A 23,032-nucleotide genomic window follows, 5' to 3' on the forward strand; every position below is an offset into this window, starting at 1 on the left:
CCTCAAGGACCTTGGAAAAGGTCATTTTATGAAGTTCTGGTGTGTCTATGAGTAAACTTGAATCATCATATGTCATAATCGGAACCACGAAGCCAAATGCCATGAACCAGATTACCATGTCATCCCCAAATAGGTTATTATGGCAGGGCTGCTGGGTCACCAGGATACTCTGGCTGGTCTTGTTTTTCATCTTACCCCCAGGGAGCTCTGGACCATTGCTAACATCTACAGCTAAAGCCATTGGAAAAATATCTTGAATTCATCAGAAAGGACAAAAGGACAAAAGAAATACTTATTTCACTTTTTAAATTCCATAAAATTGAAGTATCTGGGAGAGTCTCAGGCAAACATGCCCTCTAAGAAATTGGAAGGAAGGGGGATGCAGAGTTGATTAGCTGAGTAATTTAGGTACTTAATAAGGAGAGAAGAGTGTATTATATATGGGGCAGATATTCAAATTATAAATGTTCACTGATTACAGGGATCAAAATATGGGATACTTGTTAAGTTTCCAGATCATTCCATTTACTAACCATAGCTACCATTTAATGAGTATCCGAATCCTGGCAGGCATACACCATACACTTTATGTTCTTTATGTGCATTTTTCTCTCATTCCTGCAATAACCATGCAAGACCATTCACTTCATCTTTCAAACTGGTAAGTAGTAAAGCTATAATTCATATCCATGTTTATCTGCCTCCAGATGATGACTTGGCTTTCAAAGACTCTAGTATCCTTTTAAAATCCTCATTTTGCCTTTTAGTAGCTATGTGATGTTGGGCTAGTTACTTAATCTCGTTCCATCTCGTTTTCTTTATCTTCAAAATAGTGTTAATGATAGTGTCTGCCTAAGAATTCGTTATATGTGAAAAAGGCACATGAAGCACTTAGTTGGCATAGATTAAGCATTTAACCAGCTTCTGGCTTTTTTCATCATTGTAATGATAGCTTATTATCAGTAGATCCACAAATAACCTGGACAGTTGAGATACCCAGATACCGAGACTAAACTTTTCTTACTGACCTCAATTATCTGGGAATTTGTGGTAAAGATCAAATCTCAATTCATAATTACATGGTGGGAAAAGATCAGGTCACCAGTGCTTAGGGTCCAAGGAGCTCAGCTTATGCTGTGTCACATGTGTCAACACGTTTGACTTCAGGGAAAACTGTCTTAATGTAGGTCAATAGGCTTGCAAGAACCAACAACCATAAACCCTTCTGGTCAACAGGCTGGTCACTCTGAAGAGAAGAAATCTGAATAAAATCCCTAAGTTCTGTAGTCACTCCCAGTGAATTAGTCCTTTATTTTGAGAACATGGGGGAGTAGAAACCAATCTCAATCTAGTTGAAAACAAAGCTTGTGTGTTTTCTGAGGAAAATTTATAGAACGATAGCAACATCGATAACATATTGATACACACAATAGTGTTATCTGGCCTGGTTGCTCACTGATTCATTACAGTAATGTACTTGTTAAAAGAGTCTGGATTCTGGAGTTAGACTTCTGGAATCAACTCTTGGCTTCTCCACTTGTTAACTTCCCAGTCTTAGAAAAACTACTTAATCTCCCTAAAGTTCAGTTTTCTTATGTGAAATATAAGCTTTATAACAATATCTACCTCACTGTGTTGTTCAAAGAATTAGGGGAGATATTGCATAAAAAAGGCACTTAGCCCAGAGCCTGGTCAAAGAATAAGAGCTTAATAAAATGTTAGCTATTGCTATTTGTTGTCAATCTAAAGCTTTCTGGGTCAAGTAAAGGTTTTGAACCCCTTGTCCATTCATGAGATCTTGGCAATGGGAAAAGCTAATGGTGATTTCTTTGACAGAAACCTGGCAAGCTGTGAGGTACAGCAGGACAGAGAATTGATTTTGGACCTCTGATACTTACAAAGCTCAAACTTGGCCAATTTCTATCATCATCCTGATGGGCTACTAGTTCATTCTATATATCATTCTTTTGTGGAGTCTATGTTTTCTCCCTCTGCGCTAGGGTTTGGGGGATAGCAGGTAAGAGGAGCACTCCTTGTGGCCACACTTCCAAAGAAGCTTCAGAAACATTCATCAAGGGCTAGGTTGCTAATAGGGGATAGTGGTATGTTTTATCACTCCTGGCATTGGAAATGACTCCTGCTTCCAAGTTAAGTATCAAGGCAGGCTACTAAAGTATGATTGGCTGAATGCTGTAGAAAACCCATTTGGATTTTGTGTTAGGGTTGCTTTTTATTCATGATTTCAAATCTCAAATAAAGTCTCGACACTGCCTGGAAGTCCCACTGAGAACTTTCTACGCCTCTTTTCAAATATCCCTCTCCTACCATAACTGAAATCATCAGATGAGAAAGAACTCTCTCAGTTTTGATCATGTGTACAAACCCATCTCATAAGACTGTTATAAGGATTAAATGAGTTAATACATGAAAATTATGTAGAGCATTACTTGTCACAGAGTAAGCTCTCTCAGGAAATATTACCTATAACGATGATGATTATTACCTGCGCCTAAATCCATTTCCTCCTTCTTCCACCTGAAAAGGTGTCCCTGCTCCTGACAAATGCCAAGCCCTCAACTTGCTTTCTGGGGCCCACTGTCCTTTACATCCTCTAGGATTTTCCTTTGATTATTTCCCCTCTTTCTTCATCAGTAATTTCTCCTTCTCTCTAGATTTTTTCCATCAACATAAAAACATGCTTTACTATCCTCAACTGTTCAACCCGCTCTGAATCTGGCTTCTATCCTTTTAAGTCCTACAGATCTGCTCTTCTCAAGATCATCAGTGAATTCTGTTGTTGAAATTGGTAGTCACTTTCTATCCTCAACTTACTCTAACACAGCTGATGGCTATTCTTCTCAGCCCAGTGCCCTGTCTCAGGTTCCACACTTCAGGGTTTCCCCTTAACTCTCTAATCATTCCATCTCAATCTTGTCCCCAATCCTGTCCTTCTCTACTGAGTATCTAAATGCTGTCACTTTCCATGGACATGGGCCTAGACTTGTACTCTCCCTCTACATCCCCACTCATGCCCATAGGTTTATCCAAAATGTATGTGCTCGAAACTCCAAGTTCATATCTCTAGCCTAAGCTGTTTTATGCCTACATCATATCTCTCCTAGGATTCAAAACAACACTCAAAATTAATAGCTCAGACCAAACTCTTGGTTTCTTTCCCACTCCACCAGCCAAAATTTCTTCTTCTAAACTTACCCATCTTAGTCAGGGGCACCTGGATCCGTGCAGGGGCTTAAGCCAGAAGCCTGGATTTCATTCTTGATTCTTTCTTCTCTGAATGTTTCTACCCTCACCCCTTACCATTTAATCCATTAGCAAGTTTCATCTATTCCATAGCCAACATATGTACCTGATGGCCACTTCTCTCTATCCCTGCTTCTCTACCATTGTAAACTAAACAAGCATCATCTCTTACCTAGTCTGCTTCAACGTTCCCCTCACTTCCACTTTTCCAATCCAATTTATTATCCACATTGATGTCTGAGTGAGCTTTCAGAAGTTATATAGCATTTTATTCATTTTGGGGGGGGGCTTTCTAATTTGCTTTAATATCATCTTAACTCTTTCCTAAAGCCTACAGGGCCCTATAGGATCCAGCCCCCGACTCACTCCATTTGGTACTGTTCTCCCCCACTCCTGCCCTGCCGTTCACCTCACTTTAGCTACACTGGCCTTCCTCACACACACCAAGTTCAATACATTCTGTTTTAAACATTCCACTTCTCTGCCTGGAATAGCCCCCTTTTCCCTTCTCAGCTTTCTGTCTTCAGGTGAAATGTCACCTCCCTGAGGAGACATTTTCTCATTTTCCCAAGTCAACAACTTCCTTTCCCTCCCATTATTTTCTATCACTGTGCCTTCTAAATACCCTTCAAAGAACTTACCCAAATTTGTTTATCTTCTTGTTTACAGTTGGTATCTCCCTCCTGATCCAAAAGAGAAAAGGTCCATTTCTATTTTACTCACCACAACTTAAGGAAATGCCTGATACAAAGTGGAATCTACATAATACTTGCTCGATAAATGAGTGAATAAACAAGCAGTCATTCAAATATTCATCTAAGCAGTTGTGACCATAGAACTGAAACAGAGCTTCGGCCAACTCACTTAAAGAGCTGGACCATGTCAAATTACTCCCCCAGAGAGCGGTGCCAAGTCCTGTTGATAATGGAGCATCTGATGACTGTGACTGGATCTTTCCTTCCTCCAGCTTATGCAAATTATATGCCTCCTCTGTGAACTCCTGACCCCTATTTAATTACTAACCAAGATCCAAATTGAACTTTCTGTCCTTGATGAACCCCCTCCCCATATCTCTAGCCCACAGGTCTTCACGCTCCTCAGAAAAACCTACACTACTCACTTAATATTTATATTTATTTTATATTTATATTATAAAATATTTTGTGCATTTTTTATGAGCCAAAGCACTGGCTCAGGAAATGAGGATCAAACGTACAGTGCAGTTCTATGAACTAATATTTATTCAGCATCTTTTGTCATGTTAAGTATTTTATATGAGTTAGCACTCATTATAATTACCTAATTATAATATCATTAGTATTCATTGTGCTCACTACAAACCCATTTTCAATTTATTTTTATTGAGCAAATATTTTCATAACACATACTATGTGTCAGGCCTTAGTTTAAGAACTATACAAATATACATCCACTTAATCTTCATAGCAAACCTAAAGGATAGGTAGTATTAGGATACTTTGGGAAACTGAGGCAAAGACAAGTTATTTGCCCAGAACCAAAGAACTAATAAATGGCAGGCCGGAATTTGGGCCCAGGCATGGAGCTCCAGAATCTCCATTCTCAACCATCATTCTATGCCACCTTGCAACTCCTATCAGGTAAGTATGATTACTCTTCTTTCCAGGAAGTACTCGGGACCCTCAGGTTAGCTTTGCTAGGGTTACACAGTTAATTCATGTATTCAACACCAAATACTCACAGAGTGCCCTCTAAATGTTAGGCACTATGCAAAGTTCACATATGTGTATCAAAGATATATGATATCTGGGGCGCCTGGGTAGCTCAGTGGGTTAAAGCCTCTGCCTTCGGCTCAGGTCATGATCCCAGAGTTCTGGGATTGAGCCCAGAATCAGGTTCTTTGCTCGGCAGGGAGCCTGCTTCCTCCTCTCTCTCTCTGCCTGCCTCTCTGCCTACTTGTGATCTTTGTCAAATGAATAAATAAAATCTTTTTAAAAAAAAAGATACATGATATCTTAAGAGACTTGTCCTCAGGAGTTTATAATACAGCTGATATGTGGACAGTGTGGGATTTAGATTTAAGGGTTAAGAAGGTTTCTTAGAATCCTTAGAACACTTCTAAGAAACCCTTCTCAACCCTTAAATCCAAGACTTGTGACCTTTCCATGACTCTATCCTTATAGAATTTGGTGAAATTGTTGGGTCCGGGGCATCTGGGTGGCTCAGTGGGTTAAGCCTCTGCCTTCGGCTCAGGTCATGACCTTAGGGTCCTGGGATCAAGCCTCACATCAGGCTCTCTGCTCAACGGGGAGCCTGCTTCCCCCTCTCTCTCTGCCTGCCTCTCTGCCTACTTGTGATCTCTGTCTGTCAAATAAATAAATAAAATATTTTAAAAAAATTGTTGGGTCCAAAGAGGACCCCTCAAAGAACAGGTTGTGGAGCTGGGACAGCTCTGAAAAGCTTCCCTGAGGAGGAGGGCAACACTCATCACTTAGTGTTATTTAAATGCTTAAATGTTTCACATTTAAGTATCATCCCCATCCTCGCTCACTGCAGTCACCTTGAGGACTAGGACTCTAACCTAATATTGCTCACAGTATCTAGGACTGTGCTGCACACACTCTGTCCAATAAAGGCATCTTGAAAGAGTTGTGACTGGCTGAGTCCTTACAATAGGGAACAAAGCTGGCAGTCTTCAGTTTTGCTATGTGTAAGATTTCTTCAAGCTTCTTCAAACTTAGACACTTAATTACCATGGCAGACATACACTAGGTTTTCCTGGCTCTCTGGGGACTGTCACTCAAAGAGTGACTGCAATAAAACCCGGAGGTGTTCTGAATTTTCTCCTCACCACATGGCCTAGGTCCTCTGCACTTCCAGATTCAATACTGTCCTCCGTAGGGAACCTCACAGCCCCCGTCCACTGCCACCAAGCCCTCTGGAACCGGGAGTCCTGCCTCTGTGACCACAAATGCTCTTGTGTTTACGTTGCCAAAATAGGCAAACTGAATTCCCACATTTTTTTCACTAGTGCAATGGGAAGCACCCAGGGCCTTGGTCCTAGGAAATGATGAAAACCCAACCCAGATGTATACAGAGCAAACACTGCTGTTTGCCATACTGCCTTGTTTGTTTTGGAGGAAAGTAGATTTATTAATAATAAAGTTTCACCATGGGGCAGGCACTTCTGAGTTACAAAGTATCAGTCATAGAAAGTAACTCAGGAAAAACCCCATTAAGTCACCTAGTCCTGCATGTGCCAAGGCTGTAGGCTATGTTTCTGCCTTATGAGCTTTACTGGCATTTCAGAATAAACGATGAGACGTTAAGAGTGATGGCTCACCTGTGATTCCAAATTACCATTAACGAGGGAGCTCACGATGGGCAAACGGAAAAGAAAACACACACAAAAAATCTCAACTCCTCAAAGTTTCAATTCATAACCCTGCGTAGGCTGCTGCCCCAAACTGACACAGAGAGAAAACTGAGGAGTAGACGTCAAGTCACAGAACCACGTGGCGTCTTCCGTGGAGACTCATGGGCAGGGGAGAAAAAAAACAAAACAAAACCCTACATTTATTTATTTAACACTTATTTATTTAACCTCCTGGCTGGGTTGGGTTGTTGGATTTGGTTTTACATCCTGAATTACAAAATTTATCATGGGAACGTGTGTCAGCTCTTCGCTGAGGGAAAGAAAGACTTCTCTTCCTTGTCTTCTCTCATAATAGAGCCAAGTGTCCCACATGGTTGTTTGGAGAAGTTCAAATGTGAAGACTAAGAGCATAACCCTAGCCGGGCTTCCTTCTCTACCTCTTCTGTTCTCTCTTCCTGACAGTGCACTGCCTGCGCATGATCCTGGTGCCTCCTGCCTGGACTGCTGTGTAGCTTTTACTCCGACTCAAACCATCTGGCCAGCAGCTGCCAAAATCAGCATCAGCTAAGATTTACTGAGAGTCAATCACATGCCCGCTCTGTGCATACTGTGATCATATATGTATCCTTTGCTTAATTTATTTGTCACAACCACTTCGTTTTTTTTTTGTTGTTGTTGTTGTTTGTTTTGACTTTTTAAATATTTTATTTATTTGATAGAGAGAGAAAGCAAGAACAGGAACACAAGCAGGGGGAGTGGGAGAGGGAGAAGCAAGCTTCCCGCTGAGCACGGATCCCGATGCGGGGCTCCATCCCAGACCGTGAGATCATGACCTAAACTGAAGGCAGACGCTTAATGACTGAGCCACCCAGGCGCCCCTTGTCACAACCACTTTGTAACATAAGGAAGGGGATAGTGTGGACAGTAGCCAAGGCCATGGGCTCAAAATCAGGCAGGAAGAATTTTCAATCCTAGCTCTACTATTCCCCCACCCCGAGCTTTATTGAGCTATAATTGACCTATAACCTTGTGTAAGTTAAAGGTATACAACGTGATGATTTGATACATGGATGTATTGTGAAATGATTACCACAGTAAGCTTAGTTAACATACCCATTGCTCCACTTTTTTTTTTTTTTTTTTTTGAGAGAGAGAGAGAGAAGGGAGGGAGAGCATGTGTGGTGGAGAGAGGGGCACAAGGAGAGGGAGAGAGGGAGAATCTGCTCCACGCCTAGCACAGAGCCCGATAGGATCTCACAACCCTGAGGTCATGATCTGAGCTGAAATAAGAATGAGATGCTTAACCAACTGAGCCACCCAGGTGCCCCTCCACTACTTTTTAATAGAGGTTTTGGAAAAGTCAATATATTCGTCTGTAAAGTGTGAATAAGAACAGAACCCATGTCACAGAGTTATTTTTGCTTTAAAAATAACTTTATTGAGGCTTATTTTACATAAATACACCTTCTTTTTTCAAGTGAAGAATTCAATATTTTTAATAGATTTACTAAGTCGTGCAACCATCATCACAAATCAGCTTTAGAACATTTTTATTACTCCTCGTGCACCTTTATGATCAATCCTGTCTCCTGCTCCTTCCCCACTTTTTGTCTTTATCTCCTTGCTTTTTCTGGATATTATTTCATGTAAATAAAACACAACTGATGGCATCATACCATATATGGTATCTCACATCTGGCTTCTTTCCCTGAGAAGAATATCAGCCATATCATATATAGCAGGTCTCCTCAGTCTGTTCCTTTTCACTGCTGAATAGTATTTCATTCTCTGAATATAGTTTCTTTTGTCTATCCGTTTACTGGGCAATAGACCTAATCAGGTTGTTTCCACTCCTTGGTTATTATAAGTAATGTTGCTAAGAAGACTTGCATTCAAGACTTTGTGTTGGATATATGTCTTTGGTTTTCTTTAGACACCAACGAGTGGAAGTGGTGGGCCATACAGTACACTTATATTTGACGTCTTAACTCACGGAATTGTCCGATGCTTAGACATTACACAGAAATGGCCTCACCCAAAGCCACCAGGAATACTGATCAATGAAAGTTGCTCTTGTGGTTGTTGCTGCTACTTTTTTGCGGGATGTTTCCACTGGTTTATTGTGTAGATTAGGAGGTTAAAATAAAGCTCAGAAAGGGTTACCAACTTACTCAAGACCACACGGCTAATCGATGGACAAACTGGAATTCTCTCTCATGTTTTCTGACTCCAAGCCTGGCATTGTCTCCTGCCATCACAGCCAATACCACACTAAATATCCTGGGGAACACAGCTCTGCCAATTCAGTTCCCTGCAGAACAAATACCTCGGGCACCTCACTGCACAAGAAATAAAATCTTGATTTGTGTGCTAGGTATACAAAGCCTCCTCCTATTTTCCCACTGATCTTTCCTGCCTACTTTCCCACTGCACACCTTTACCCTATCCTCCCTTCACGAATCCCCCAGGATGACCCTCATTCCAAAAACTCAGCCAATACTCTTTGGGCCATAATACCCTTGTTGGAGCATGATCTGAGTTCTTGAATAATATTTCTTACTTTTACCTTATGAAGTCTTACCCAACTTTCAAGGCAGAGTTCAAGTCATACCTCCTATACCTTCTTACTTCCACATGCTGGTGACTCTGATTAAAATTAACTTGTATTTTCCTAATGCGCCTAGTTATATAACAGGTACTCATGAAAACACTGACTTGAGCTGAAATGACTGCGGGGAAACAAAAAAAGAAAAAAAATACTCAACTGTGTAATGAATGACCTAGCTATGAGAAGTAGTAATTTTTAAGACTGCAACAAAAATCATTTGTAAAATTCCCAGGTATAGCAACACAGTGTTAATAGTTACAGAGTACCTAGGGTTGAATCCTGTTCCTCACAACCCATCTTCCTCTGTGTATCTAGAGCACTTTATTTGTGCTGTAGGCAACTTCTTCACACACTGTATTGTATATCCATTTAAATTTGTCTGTCCCTCAGGACTTTGAGCTCCTTCAGAGAAGAAACTGTGTCTTACTCATTTCTGTATAACTACTGCCCAGCACAACACCCTATTCACGTAATAGGTAATGGTGAGTACTCACTCAATGCTGAATAAATGAATGAGAGGGTTAGTGAATGACAGAAAGAGCTGCTCTCTTTGTCTGACACAGATAACTCACCAAAAGTAGGTAGAATTTTCTTGCCTGACATAGAGTTCTACAAGAGGTTTTTTTTTTTTCTTTAAAAAAGATTCTAATCTTCCCATTGGCCTATTGTTAATTCGACTTCCTCCAAATCTGAATACATCAGTAAGTATATATGTAGAATATTTTCTTTTCAGTTCCTTCCTTTAACTCTTTCTAAACAAGGGCCACACACACACAAAAAAGAGGAATAGTTAAAGAGGAAAATTCTGCAAATTATGTAAGCTCTAAAACACAGTGACTTTTCCTTTTTCCCAAGTAGGTTGTCAGATTCTAAGAAGGATCCAGCAGAGGCTTTGCACATAGTACCGGCATTGTAAATAGCTGCTAAATAATTGGATCCAATGAACATTTATTAAATGCAATGAACAAGACCCTGTTGCAACATTCTAAGACTCCTAGCACAAGGGAGCTAACCAATATATAATTGTAACAGTATCAACAACTATGTATTCATTCAGTCAGTCATTGTTCTAAGACTGGCACCATTTCAAGTGTTTTATATGAAATAACTCATTTAATTTCCATAACTCTAAGAGTAAAGTATTAAAGAGGAGAAGATGAGGATGAAGAATCTGAGGTTTACAGAAGTTTTCAGAAGTAATTAGTGTAATAAGTAGTAGAACTGGGACCCAGGCAGTCTGGCTCCAGAAACTCCCCATGAGAATGCTTCTAAGCTTAGGTGAGAGGCCACGTTCTCTCCATTTCTGTTTCCCCAGCACTCATAACCACTCAATGACCATTTGCTATTAAACTGTGCCAACCACAAGGCTGACAGGGATTAGGAAAAGAATACAGATACACTGTGTTACGCAACAATAATATGGTCTAATGTCAGGGTTGCAAGGGGTGGAAGAAGCCCAGGTTTGGGAGCCAGACCAGAGACCTGGGCTTGAACTCCAGATTCACCAGTAACTAGCTTCAGGGCTATTTCTTCTCTGACAAAAAAAAAAAAAATATCCACCCCAACACCCACACACTACCATTTCTGGGCCAAAAGCCATTTTGGAAATTTGAAGGCTCTGTAAGATTGGACTCTACCCTCAAAAGACTCAAAACTAATTGAAAATAAAGATGACTAAGTCTGAGGTTAAAAGATTTACCTCAGGTCACACACCTGGTTGGTACTGGTACTAAAATTTAGTTTCCTGAGTTCCAGCTCAGTGCTCTTTCATTTAAGTCACAGAGTTTCACTTGAGGTAAAGAAGTTGAACAAAACACCACCAGAAGCAAATTATTCAAAATGGGACTTTCCAGAGCCAGTCTGGAATTGGACAGCTGCCTCCTTGTGTTCAAGAAAGGCACACCCCAGTTTCACTACAGATCTGAAATCTCTCTCTCCTTGTGATGTCAGAGGTTGGGGACATCTTCTAAGCAGTGAGCAATGCTCTGGAATTAAGTCTCCCCCTGCTCTGCTATATCCTAAAAATACTCCCTTGCCTTCTTCCCCTGTTGGGATGTCCTACTCAATACCAAAAATACCTTTCAGTGAAGGGGACTTACTCCCGGAAGAGAGAAAGACACTATCACCTCCCTGCCGGCTCAGTTCTTTCCTTGAAGGGCTTGAAGTACATTTTCTTTTAAATTCTCTATAGTTCTAGAATCTGGAGAAAAGAGCAGGTTAATGTAGCACAGGAAAAGGAGGGTACTGTCCAGAGAACACTGAGTATGAGTGGAGCAACAGGAGTAAACATCCCCTCAAGGGTGGATATACCTTGAAGACAGATACCTGTGTGGGTATCACCCATAGCACTTTACGTACCTAACAGCACAGAGGACTAGTGCCAAGTACCTTTGGAGCCAAAGAGCCAGGGCTGAAGTCTTAGCTCTTTCACTTACTAGCTGAGTGTCTTCGTATTAGAAGCTGCCCTCACAGGGGCACAGTTTCAATGGTTAAAGAAAGCGAGATAAAAATGACTTCATAAAGGGTGGATGATGAGGAAAAGATCTCATTGTAGCTCCTAATAGCAAATCTTACATTTAGCAGGGGTTTAATACTATGGTAACACTTCTCACCGTGTTTTGTAGTTGAACCAAATGTTTTAGAGTGGATTCTTTGGAAACAAAGAAAACACTCTGTGGCTAATACAGCACTAAAAAATTTTGTCCAACTACCGTTCCATCACATCAGCTCACAATGCAGGGAAAATCTCGGAATTGGCTGTGTCTGCCCTTCTTCTGAACAAGAGAATCTCATGTTAAACTTTCTACATCTATCTAGATGTGCTCTTCCAGCAGGGCACACGGAATGTACCACCTCCCATGGAAACGCATTCTGTTTTCTGCCAAATCTCTAGTGGGCTAAAGGGTTCACTGAGCCAAAAACTGTCTCTGCTACAAATTCTACCCAGCATAACCTGCTTCACCCTGGTGACAAAAATGGTGAAAAGGGAATGTTTCCCCAACACTGTCCCCTGCTAAAAATCAGAGTGATTCCCCTGCACAGAAACCAGAGGAGTAGGAGGTAGTAAGTGATGCCACCAACAAAATTAAAAAATGAAGTAGAAGGAGCATATTCCATTGATGCAGAAAAAGAGGGGGTGAAGATAAGTGTTTCTACAACTTGAGTAAAACCACTGACTCAAGACCAAGAGAAAAGCCAGGACTTGGGGAAAAGGAACCAGCAGAGATGTCAATTGCTTGAACACCAGAAAACAGCCATAGTGGGTTCAGTTTAGTAATTTGTTGAGAGCTGTTCTTTTTTCAAAAGGCAAATGTGGTGAGGAGGAAACTGCACCCTGAAGGCAGGATCCTAGGTCTGAGGTGTTCCAGATAGAGGTGGTTACGGGAGCCACCTGGCTCACGGTTAAAGTACTGAGAGAGCCCCCTGACAAGCAGATGGCTGAGGTGAGAGCAGAAGCTGGGCGCTGTGGCAAACATGAGGCTATGTGCTCCGGAAAGGGGCTAGAGGCATCACCTAGGATGTGTGCATTCTTAGTGGCAGGAACACAAGATGCAGAGAGAGCACTGTGAGGAGGTTTTAGAGTCCATGCTTGAGAAAGAAAGGGTCTCATGGATGACCTAGAGAATGGGGCTGACATCAAATTTTCTCAAGAGGATATGAATGTTCCAGAACCCCTTCTGGGTAAACAAGTACTGTATGTAAAGAGGACGCTTGCCTCACTCCAAGATATTTCTGGCCAAATTAACCTCTTTTTGAGGTATTTTCCCCCATTGAGTTTGCAGTAATAAGTTGTGGTCTTCAGACAAAGGGCCCAGAATGACTGGCATTCTTGTAGAGCTGAAGTCTAAGATTCTCTTTTCTCTCACAGCTGCTCGGTAGAGACAGTGGTGAGAATTTGGGGCCTCTGTGGTGTCACCAACATTTAGTAGGTGTGTCGCCACTGTTGGGGACTGTTGGGGTGTTCAAAATACAAACACGTTGCCCTTGTGATCTTTCAAACCATCACATGCTTTTCAAAGCAATATGCTTTTCAAAACAATTCTGTGAGCTGGGAAGAATGGCTATTTTACCGTGTTTTGGAGTCAAGTTTCCATTAGTCAGAAGGAATATAAAGATTTTTATTCTCCTGGGTCTTATTTTTTTTTTTTTTTAATTTGTGTAGAGCTGGGCATAATTCTTGTCTGATACCCAGGACAGGCTTATTTATTTGTTGGCTGGTCCTTTCGATGATTTATGTGTCAACTTGGCTAGGTAATAGTACCTGGCTATTTAATCACTATCGATCTAGGTGTTGTGACGATATTTTGTAGATATGGTTAACATCTATAATCAACGGATCTTAAGTAAAAGAGATTACCTTAGATATTATTGGTGGGCCTCACCCATCAGTTGAAGGTCTATGAGCAAAAATAAGTTTCTTGGAAGAGAACAGATTCTGCCTCAAGACTGCAGCATTAACTCCTGCCTGAGTTTCCAGAAATTCAAACTTGCCAGTCCCCACAATCCCATGAGCCAAATCCTTACAGTAAATCATAAATATATGTATATATGTATTCTCACACTGGTTGTTTCTTTGGAGAATCCTGACTGATATGGTCTATATCTTTGGGTAGCTTTTACTCTACACTTTTATTTCCAGATGGTGCAAACTCAAGATCAGATTCTGAGTCTTATTCAAGTTAGCACTTCCCTTCCCCCCTACATGGTAGCAGGCCATAATAAAAATCTCTTGTTTATATGGAACACACAAAAACCCAAATGGATGAACATATGCCAATGGCATAAAGAACAATTATGTCTTAAAAAAAAAAATCAATGCAGGACATGTATACTCTAAGACCATATATAAAGAGAGGGCCATAAGCAAGACTAATCGTAGGAGGCTTTCCATGGGTAAGTCTTTGAGTCAGATTAAGAGACCTGGAGGAAAAGTGCTTTGGCAATGTGCGGGGCATGGACAAAACAGCAAATCAGAGGGCAGCCTAGAAATGATCTGCAGGTAAAGAGAGACAGACTGGTTAAATGTGCAACGAAAGGGGAAGAAATAATAGGAAAACAGGTCAGTGAGGACAGAGGTCTATTGTGTTGACTAAAAAAACTTTTGAAGAGCCCTTATTTTCCCCTGGGATTAAAAAAAAAAAAAAGAAAAAGGGTAACCAGCCAGCATGCATGCCTAACATGGCACGCAGCTGGCACAGGCAAGAGCTGAGGGACTCATTGTCAGGACAGGTCCTCTGCATGGAGAGGATGAACAGGTGTCGCCACCGACTGCCCAAGACCCCTACTACGCAAAGCCAGGCTTACGCATCACCCCGAAGGAGTGGGTTTACTTCACAGAACTGAGCCTCTGCTGGCAATGTGGGGTTGAACAGGAAGTCACGGTGCTCTGCTCTTCTGAGGTGGGACTGCCCTCCAGACTCAGAGAATGGAGAACTCTGGAGGTTTCACCTTCGCCTTCCAGACGGTCAGGTAGCCCCAGGGCATGCAGCAATTCTTGAAGGAGCCCAATTTTCTTTTTGTGCAGATGGCAATCCAGATTGGCAACACAGATCTTGAGACATATTTTTGTCTCATGGACATTGTTTCAAGTTCCCCAAAGCTGGAGCAAGCAGGCAGCTGCAAAGTCATTCAGTTTCTCTGTCCCCAAAAGCCAATTTCCCCTCATCAGAATCTACCCCTGACTTAAGGAGGTCCATTTTTCCATGAGTAGGTCAGCACTCTTTTTCTCCTTTTATTTACAATCCCTTTCACTACTTGTCTTTCACTGTTCGTTCTTTTCAATGATTTTTTTTAAAGATTTTATTTATTTATTTGAGATAGAGAGACAGAGAGAATACAAGTGGGGGAGGGGCAGAGGGAAAGAGAAAAGCAGACTCCCCACTGAGTAGGGAGCCCAACGATGACGTGGGGCTCTATCTGGGGACCCTGGGATGATAACCTGAACCCAAGGCAGACGCTTAACTGACTGAGGCACCCAGGCACCCCTCAGTGAGGTTTTTCAACAAATATTTTTTGAGCATCTGCCCTGTGCTAGGCACACAGTCTAGAGGTATAAGTAATCGAGAAAACAGGCAGTTATAATACATTAAAAACATTAACATTGATTTAACGCTTTCTTTGTGTGTCATTGTGCTAAACCCTTTGCACACATCAAGCTCGTTCTCACAAGGATTCTCTGCAGAAGGTCCTATTGTTATCCTCATTCTACAAAGGAGGAAACGAAAGTCCAGAGGCATGGAATTACTTGTCTTTAGTCCTACAGAAAGAAAGATACAGAACCAGGACTAAACTCAGCCAGTGTGGATCCAGAGCTTGTCTGCTTAGCCACAAAGGTGGATGGAAAGGGCAGGTGCCAAGGTTGCAGGAGAGAAAGCACAAGTCCCTGTCCCTGACCCCAGGAGCCCAAAGGCGGTGCCAGTAGCTCGACTGAAGCCTCAGGGAGAAGTAGAAATTCAAATCAGATCACATCAATCTTCTCAAAATACCTCAGTGGCTTCCCATGTTCTTTAACCCCCAAAGAATAAAATTTGCACGTTTTACCCATGGCCTACAAATGCCCTGCTCAACCTGGCCTTTCTCAGCCTTCGTGGCCTTGTTCTTCACTGCCACCCTATTGATCCTGATCTCAGGCTGGAGCACCTGGAAGGTGTTACTTATCATCTCTACCCACCCAGCTCCTACTCAGTGTTTAGGTCGCAAACTCGAGGTCATTTACAAAGGCCTTTCCTGTCCCCTAATCTACATTAATCTCAATAATAACTAAAGATAATAATAATTAGAGCAAATGCTAAATAATACTAGATAGCAGGCAGTATTCTAAATGCTTTATGGCTAACAGCTTACTTAAATATTACAACAATCCTAATGGTAAGTACTAGCATTATTCCCATTTTTAAAGGTGAGGCAATGTTATAGTATTCTGTACTTTTCTTCATTATAATGATCAAATGTGTAATCGTGTATTTATTTTCCCAATATTTCCTGAGCTATAAGGTCCACGAGGTCAGGCTCTAAATTCTTTCTCTTCACTAGTATACCTCCACTGTCTAACAGTGTCTCATATGCAGTAAGCATCTAATAAACATTGATGGACATGGACATGTAATAGCCATTTCTTTTAAGATTTACACATTTTTATTACTTGCAATAAAATGGCTAGATAATAAAGGAATTAACTGGAAATTATACAGTAATTACTAAGGCTGTAGGTAATTCAGTATGTTTGTTTGCTCTCCTGTTGTGAAATGCTCACCATCCCCCTTTCCGTCAGTTAAAACTTCCGAGGTTTACTATGGGGGTGGGGCAGGGACAGTGTGGTCTAGACTAGAGGAAAGAGCATGTGTTTTCAAGAAATACAGACCTAGGTTTCAGTTCTGACTTTGTCACTAGCTATGTGGTCTTGAGTAGACCCCAGGTGTTCCCTGAGCCTCTTTTTTGAAATCTGTGAAATCAGGACAACAACCTGTGGGACAGATCAGCGTTGAGAACTATGCGAGATAACGCATGCAGAGGGCCTAGCCCAGTGCCTGGCACATATCAGGAGTTGAGTAACTGCTAGGTCCTCTCCTCACCTGCACCCAGAGGCAGGCAGGTGGGCTTTCAAAATCCTATGCTTTGCTAGGCAAGCAGCACTAGCCAGACTAGATCCCCGAAATGTGAAGTCAAAGCACAAGTGAGGGGGAGGGGGCACAGACTGCGTTACTGCCTCCAAGGATCAAACCGGCTGGATAATTGCTGTGGCCCCACCTCATGCCATGGACCCAGCCACAGAGGAGGTAGGAAAGTATACAAAACTCTGAGGCGTGACGTTGGGTACTTGTCAACAGCTTTGGCTGGGAGTAAGTCAAGACAATAAATGAAGAAAAAGATCCAGTGAGTCCTGTTGCCTGTACTCTATGTCAAGGGGACAGTCCCTGCTTTGTTTCTCTTCTCTCGGGTGAAAAACTGTTCCCTGAAATGCTCCTGGCTTCCGAGAACAGCTCGAAAGGCAACTCCAGAGAGTGCTGGCCAGGAGCTGATCAGAAGGAAGCAAGCAGAATTCACCCTGCCCCCCAGGATCATGTGGTTTTGGGGATGCAGGCAGGAGAAAACAGGGAACTTAGAAGGTTCTCTTCCTTCCTCCTCCATTTCCCAACATCCATGTTCGTTCTTCTCTAGGCCGACCCTGACCTTCTTTTCTCCCTCCCTTTCAGCGAATAAAGGGAAGAGAAAGAGGCAGATGGGTAAAAGGGGGCCTCTTCCCATTCTCAGAAGGAATGGAGAGACAGCAGAAGAATCGTTCCAAAAGACGTCAAAGCCCTCCCCTAAGCTGGACTCTGCTGGTGGGCTTTGTCTTCTCTCCAAAGGGAAGCTCTGTGTCAGCTCCCACTGTTCATCTCTGCTGAGCTCCCCGAGTTGAAAAGCCCCTGTCTGTGCAGTTATGTACCAAGCCCCGAACACTGTATTTAAACACAACTGTAATGAGTGGCAGAGCCGCAATTACTCTATCCTATTAAGTGAAGTCTTCTCACGCTTAGGCAAGAGAAAGCTCTCAGTTAACTACGATCCAGTTTATCAGAGTCTACCCTGAACATTTTCTGCAATCTCTCTCTCTTTTTTTTTTAAGATTTTATTTATTTATTTGACAGAGAGAGATCACAAGTAGACAGAGAGGCAGGCAGAGAGAGAGAGGGAAGCAGGCTCCCCGCCGAGCAGAGAGCCCGATGTGGGACTCGATCCCAGGACCCTGAGATCATGACCTGAGCCAAAGGCAGCGGCCTAACCGACTGAGCCACCCAGGTGCCCCTGCAATCTCTCTTTTTTAAGAGAAAGAGCCACCCTTGTATGGTGTCATACCTTCACCTACACAAGTCTTTCCACGTAATCAGATTTGTACGGTTTCAGGGGAAACAAATCTTAAACTTCAAAGACAGCTTGCCTTCTAGATTGTATTCCTATAGAAGGGAAGTAGATCAGAACATTGTAGACAGATCCGAACAGGACTTTCTGTTTTGGTTCCCGACTTCTGCCAGCAGGCCTGGGCTCTTAGCTTTCACACACTGACCACCTGCTATGTGCTGGGAGCTACGGGAAACATTTTGCATAGGATGATTAATAACATGATATTAATACTGACACTTTTCTAAGTGTCAGGAACTATTCTAAGTGCTTTTTGTATGTTTACACAGTTAATCCTTACAACCAATATATGAGGTATGTAAAATGTCCACCCCAATTTTGGAGATGAGGAGATTGGGACATGAGAGGTTAAGCAATTTCTCCCAAGGTCACATACTAATGGAGCTGGGATCTGAAAGGGGCAGTCTAGCTCCAGAGTCTTTACTTTTAACCACTATATGCATAGATAGCTTTTCTTATTCAACCCTCCCAGCAATCTTACACGATAGAATATTAAAACACCTACTTTCTAGGCAAAACAAAGCTGAGTTTCTGAGAAGTAACTTGTCTAAGGTATTGGCCCAGGGATTCCCAGCCCAATTTAATTCAACATACTACTTTGTGCCAGGCACTGTACTAGGCACTAAGCTATAATACAGAGTAATAAGTTAGTCACATTTAGTAATTTTTTTACTGTATTTATTTTAACACTGTCACTTTTATGGTATTTATTTTAATACCACCTGAAGTAATGGATGATAAAGAGCTTACTTCAAGTGAAAAAAAGTTACGTGTAGTCAAGATTAGCCAGGAATGTCAGCACTGTATACACGTCTGAGAGCTAGAAGATATTTAGACCAGCCAACTATGAACTCTCTAATCCTCTCTGATTCAGGCATGGGTATACACTCATTTGTATTTGTTCAGTCCATAAACATTTACTGAGCATCTACTATATTCCAGGTCATGGTTTATAAATTGGGGATATTAAAATAAAATTAGTATTTGAACTTGAAGCAGTCTTAGTTTAAAAGGGAATAGAATTAAATAAATAAGTACAGCATAATATGGCAAGTGCAATAATTGAGATTTGGAGATAATTAACAATTGAGAGTAATTTTGGATGAGTTGCAGGGAACACATACAGAAGATGGCACATATGCTTAGTCTTAAAGGATAAGAAATGTACTTTTAAAATGAGGATGAGTAAAGGAATTAGCATTTACGAAGCAGGTGCTGTGTATCAGGTTCTGGATTGAGGCTTTGTATTTAGTTGAATCCTGACTCAGAATCTAAGAATCAGTGAGTGGAAAGAGCTGGTTCATTTGACAATGTAAGAATATCCCTGAGCTGAATATGGGAGTGATATTCTTGAGAAAAGGCAGCCCAGACAGAGGAAACCGCATGTACAAAGGCAGAAAGGCAAGAAGAGCCTGGCATATTGAAGGGACAGTATGTTCAGGGCATCTTGGCCATCAGCTGTACATGGGGCTTAGAGTGAAAGATGAGAACAAAGAAGGAATTAGAAGCAGAATTCTGAATGGATTTGTAAAAAGTAGGGTTCCTGTGTTGGAGGTAGATGATAGCCAACTGAGGAAATAACTATGACTGGGTTTTAGAATAATTCTAGTACCACAATGGAGGTGGGGGGGTTCCAATGGGGAAGGACTGAGGACAACAGACCCAGTGGGAGGACCAACATAATGGTTTAGGCATGGGAGGATGAATCACTGAACTAAGGAAGGAGGGGTGAGGAAGAAAAGGAAGGGGGTTGATTAGAGAAAAGGCTACAAGGATTGGCTGTTGGAGGTGAAGAGAGAGATAAAGGACAGACTCTGAAGCCACTACTCAAAGCCAGGAATATAGGGGTCAGCAACAGTGGTCAGATGTCTGGTATTTAAGTGCATACTAAAAAAAGAAAAACAAACATATACGTAAAATGTGTACACACACACACACACACACACACACACACACACACACTAACTGATAAGCAAATGGGGCAGTGCAGGAGTAGGGCAGCGCAGTTTAGAAAGGGAGATGAGAGCAGAAACCAACATGGCAGGTTCAGATGACCCGATGTGAAGAAAGCTGTCTGCTCAAGATGGCTCCCTACCTCTGAGCCTGGGGGGGGGCAGTGGGGGAGAGGAGTCCAGGTGTGAGATGAATCTTTGGCTCTGACTCCTGGGGCTGCCCAGGTAAATAGAGCTGTCAGAAATACCCAGAAGGAGCCAGCTGTTTCCTGAAGGGCTCTCTCCCACATGCCTGGGAGCTGCATGACCAGGCTTGAGGTAGGCAGCAGCTGGGGTTTGGGAGGACACAGGCACGTGGGCAGCCTCCTGCCTCCTGCGGCAGCGCCGCAGATGAGGCGGCTGAGAAAAGTGAATCTTTCTTTCTAGCCTCCTCCTCCACCTTTTGCCTCAGAGCCCCAGTGCCGCAGCACCCTGCAAGCCTGTTTCACAGATGAAGGGCTGCGGCCACGAGCGGACAGAAATGGCAGAAAGGACAGAGCTGTGCGTGTTTGTTCAGAAGAAACTGTTTATCTGGGGAACTATATGTCAAACCCGGCCTTACTGGCCGACAATAGTGGTTTGCCCAGATAATTTATGCCACCAAATGAACATCAAGCCGGGCTGTGTAGAGCTAGAGGTGAGTCGTGTTTTCAGAAGTGGGGAGCCACCCCTCACGGTCTCAATGACAGGAGATGCTTTTGCACACAAAACACTCAGGCAACAATATCTGGGCATCGCCTGAGCCTACTGTAACCAAAGAGAAAGAAAGGCCGGAACTAGAACGCAAAAGAAAAAAATAAACTGTGTTTGGAGATAGGTCTGCTACAATATAAACTTTTCCCTTTCTCTGGCTTACTGCTATAGCAAAACCTGATGGTTGTCTTTGTAAAAAACGTGTCTGTATCTAGGTCCCTGGCAGTGATTTGCCTCTGGGAGGGCCAGCAATCTATTTAATGACTCCATTGACGTCAATAGCATAACTGAAATACTTACTAACATGCATGATTCCAACTTTGGGGTGGGGGGTGGGTGGATGGTGTTTCTCAGCAGCGCAAAAACGTGGAGTGGAGCCAACCCGGAACGGACTCAAGTCTTTCCGCAGCAAGTGAGAGATTCGATGCTGCAGGTTTCACTGGGGTCCACTGAACAGGAAGCAGCATTCACACTAAATTTGGAAATTAATTTTGAACTGGTGGAATAGCCATTAATGAGCAGGGCTTTATTTCTGGCAGTGTTTGCTCCAGGGTAACGTTTTAACTGTTCATACTTTAGTTGACTTGTCAATGTTTTTGCAACTACCCACACTTAATTTTAGACATATATGAAATAATTGCAGATCAATGTAAATAGCTTGGTCTGGGGTAAACTTTCAGAAGAAGTCTATTTTAGACAAAAGCAGTTCTTATAAAACAACCATTTGGGGACTTATTCCCAGAATTACTGGGACTTTTCTTGTGCATTGCCCTATCGTTTTGTATGCAGCCTGCTTAAACACTTGAGGTGAATCATTAGGACAATTAGCCCAATAATTCAGGCCACAGAACCATCAGAACACTAATGAAAAACTTCTCTGAGATTTCTAGTGTTTTCTCTTGTTCCTTTCCATTCTTTCTTCTTCTCCTGCCACCACCCCACCCGTCTTTTTTTGGTTACTCCCCCTCACCCCCAGTCTCTCCTTTGTCATGCATGGCCATGGCCTTTGGCAACAGGATTGGTTTGATTCGTATTTGTCCATAAGTGTTGTAATCCCACCTCAGAGCTCTTGCTTAATGTAGAAGCCAAGCAAACGTTGTGCTTATGCCAGGCTTCATTTCCAGTCATCTGACACAGGCCACTGATGTGGTTCTCAGAGAACCCTTTACTAGTGAACACATACAGTCCATCTCTCATCCCAGGCCCTGGCAGCTCTGGCAAGGAATGAGAACTTGGTCAGTGTCATGACTTTCTGAAATTCTTAGAATCCAAGACAACTCTCTGAGACCCTTGTCTTCTCCTCCAACAGTACCTCTATCTGGCACACCCCCATGAGCTTTCAAGGGGATATTCATAATCAAGTAAAGATATGGGAGGAACTCATACTGAGAAATAGGCTTCTTAGCAGAAAGCCCCTTCTTCTGTTTTATCAACTCGTAAAAGCATCATTTCCTCCCCACAGAATGGCCTGAACACATAATAGAAGAAAGGGATTCCCATGAGCACTGACTATTTGAGTCTGTTTCTCACTTAGGCCAATGTATTTCAGACATACTGGAAAGTCCTCTGTTATCACATTTTATTTCTCCATTTACAGGCTTTTCTTGAAAAATGTCTAATGGACTGGTGTTGAAAACCATTGTAAACCAAGGCTTTGGAGACCCAGGCTGGGAGAGACTCTGGGTCTGCGGCAGTCCAGCCTGAAGTCCTCAGGCAATTCTCTAATCATCTTCGTGGCATGGTTTTGCTATCATTTCCAATGACCCATGGACTTGGGAGTTGTTCTTTATGTCATCCGACATGTTATATTGGTGATGTTCTTGTTCAATATGTTTATTGTTAAATTTTAGAATGGGAAGATTAATATAGACTCTCCCACCTTACACAACAATTTGACTGCTGAAACACTGTATATACAATATATATTATCAATAAAGTCACATTTATGTGAATCAGAGGTGTTGGCCATTAAAAGGAATACTTCTCTCACCCTTTTGTAAAGCAAAGAGTCATTTTATAAAGGCTGTAAACCCCTGATGATTTATCTTTTTAGGAAATTCTTGCTTCCCATGACATATCTGTACTCTCTATTGAAATGCATACAAAGGCAAGGGATAGAATGGGTGGGAAAGTGAGACAATTATCCTACACACACACATACATACACATAGTCACCCACCCACTTGTGCATGCGTGCGCGCGCGCGCGCACACACACACACACACA

General features: G+C 42.2%; 1 protein-coding gene and 1 long non-coding RNA gene across 3 annotated transcripts in view; one reads left to right on the forward strand and one right to left on the reverse strand.

Annotated features, from left to right (window-relative positions):
* The window catches only part of PDE4B (phosphodiesterase 4B), a 449,115-nt gene that overhangs the window by 77,569 nt on the left and 348,514 nt on the right, over positions 1-23,032 (reverse strand). The gene's annotated exons all lie outside the window — the stretch shown is intronic.
* Positions 20,181-22,784, forward strand: LOC125097771 (uncharacterized). Its single transcript, XR_007126608.1, has 3 exons — positions 20,181-20,392; positions 20,501-20,750; positions 22,404-22,784. It is a non-coding gene; the product is annotated as an uncharacterized LOC125097771 (long non-coding RNA).

The sequence above is a fragment of the Lutra lutra genome, chromosome 4 (assembly GCF_902655055.1).
Source record: "Lutra lutra chromosome 4, mLutLut1.2, whole genome shotgun sequence".
NCBI classification, from domain to species: domain Eukaryota; kingdom Metazoa; phylum Chordata; class Mammalia; order Carnivora; family Mustelidae; genus Lutra; species Lutra lutra.